The sequence below is a fragment of the Peromyscus maniculatus genome, chromosome 19 (genome assembly GCF_049852395.1).
Source record: "Peromyscus maniculatus bairdii isolate BWxNUB_F1_BW_parent chromosome 19, HU_Pman_BW_mat_3.1, whole genome shotgun sequence".
NCBI lineage: Eukaryota > Metazoa > Chordata > Mammalia > Rodentia > Cricetidae > Peromyscus > Peromyscus maniculatus.
Window position 1 is genome coordinate 14,399,138 of NC_134870.1, and position 1,799 is coordinate 14,400,936.

Below are 1,799 nucleotides of genomic sequence, written 5' to 3' on the forward strand. Positions count from 1 at the left end.
AAAAGACCTTCCTCTAGCACAGCAAAGGGTAGACTCTTCCAATCACCAGGTAACCATGCACGTGGTCAAGCCATCCCTTAATGCAGCCCTGCTTGGTAAAGCAAGCTCAGATCCCACTAGGAAACCTCTGTGGGCCTCCGCAATCATGGGGAAAAAAACATACAGATAACACATGGAGAAGATATGATCTCAGAATAAAGATAACACAATTAGAAGCATCAATGTCTGTCAGCTAATGTTGAAGTGGAAGTTCTGGAAGTTTGACATGATCCAGGGGCTGAAAGAATGGATTAGCATGCCTCTCCTTCTCACCTTCTCCTTCAAAAGAACCCACGACAACTCCCTCATCATCCTTCTCCAGGGCAGCCATGTCCTCACTGGCTTCAGAGAACTCCCTCTCCTCCACACCCTCACCCACACACCAGTGCACAAAGGTGCACTTGGCATACATCAGATCAAACTTGTGATCTAGGAGAGCCCAGGCCTCAGTGATGGCTGTGGTGTTGCTCAGCATGTACACAACTCTCTGTACCTTGGCCAGGTCCCTACCAGGTACCACAGTGGGAGGCTGGTAATTAATGCCAACCTTGAAGCCAGTGGGGCACCAGTCCACAAACTGGATGCTGCATATAGGCTTGATGACAGCAATAGCAGCATTGACATCTTTGGGAACCACAACATCACCATGGTACAACAGGCAGCAAGACACGTATTTACCATGGGGAGGGTCACATTTCACTATCTAGTTGTCTGGCTCAAATAAGGCATTGTTGAAAGCTGCTCATGGTAGGCTTTCTCAGCAAAGATGACAGGCAGCATATGTGGCCAAAGGGAAGTGGATTCAAGGATAGGACACCCAGTTGGTCTGGAATTCTGTTAGAGATCCATTAAATCTGAGGGAAGCAGTGATAGAAGACACAATCTGGCTAATAAGGCAGTTAAAGTTAGTGTAGATCAGGCGCTCATTGTCAAGGTTTCTACAACAGATGTCATAGATGGCCACATTGTCTACCATGAAAGCACAGAGTGTTCCAGGGTGGTGAGGATGGAATTGTAGGGCTCAATCACATTGGTGGAAACCTGTGGGCTGGGTAAATGGAGAACTCCAGTTGGACTTCTCTCCTTAATCAACAGAGAACTAATCCATCAGCAGGGGTGGGGGTGTATGTGAAACCACAACCGGTTCCCAACCAAAGCTGTGGAAAACCAAGAAGCCCTGAGGACCTGTGCACTGGTTGGCCAGTTTGTGAATTCACTCCAAGACAAGGTCCGTGGTCTCCTTGCCAATGGTGTAGTGACCACAGGCATCATTGTTGGCAGCATCTTCCTTGCCTGGGATGAGCTGCGCAGGGTGGAAGATCTGGCTGCAGGTCCCAGTGTGAACTTCATCAATAACTGCGGGCACACGCTTGCCAGCTCCTGTCTCACTGAAGAAGGTGTTGAAGGCATCATCTCCTCCCCCAGTGGTCTGGTCACTTGGTATCTGGTTGTGAGGCTGGATGCCATGTTCCAGGCAGTAGGGCTCCCAGCGGGCATTGCCGATCTGGATACCAGCCTGGCCAACATGGATGGAGATGCACTCACTCATGGCAGCAGGGGTTTAGGAGGTGAGGGTGACAGAGCAGACACGGGTCACCATTCCCGATGGCTAAGAGTCGAGGGAAGTCATACCATCTTGGAACCTCTTTAAATTCAGAAATTTCTCAAAGAAGTCAAGTATTAACTCTCCAGATCCTGGGGTGTTCTTGTAGATCACTTTGTCAGGTCAGGTCATTTTCCCCTGCACAGGAGTCTTTAGG

The 1,799-nt window shown here is 49.3% G+C and overlaps 1 pseudogene; it reads right to left on the reverse strand.

The window, feature by feature from the left end:
• Positions 1 to 232: 232 nt before the first annotated feature.
• Positions 233 to 1,588, reverse strand: LOC102910672 (tubulin alpha-1B chain-like; annotated as a pseudogene).
• Positions 1,589 to 1,799: the final 211 nt, after the last annotated feature.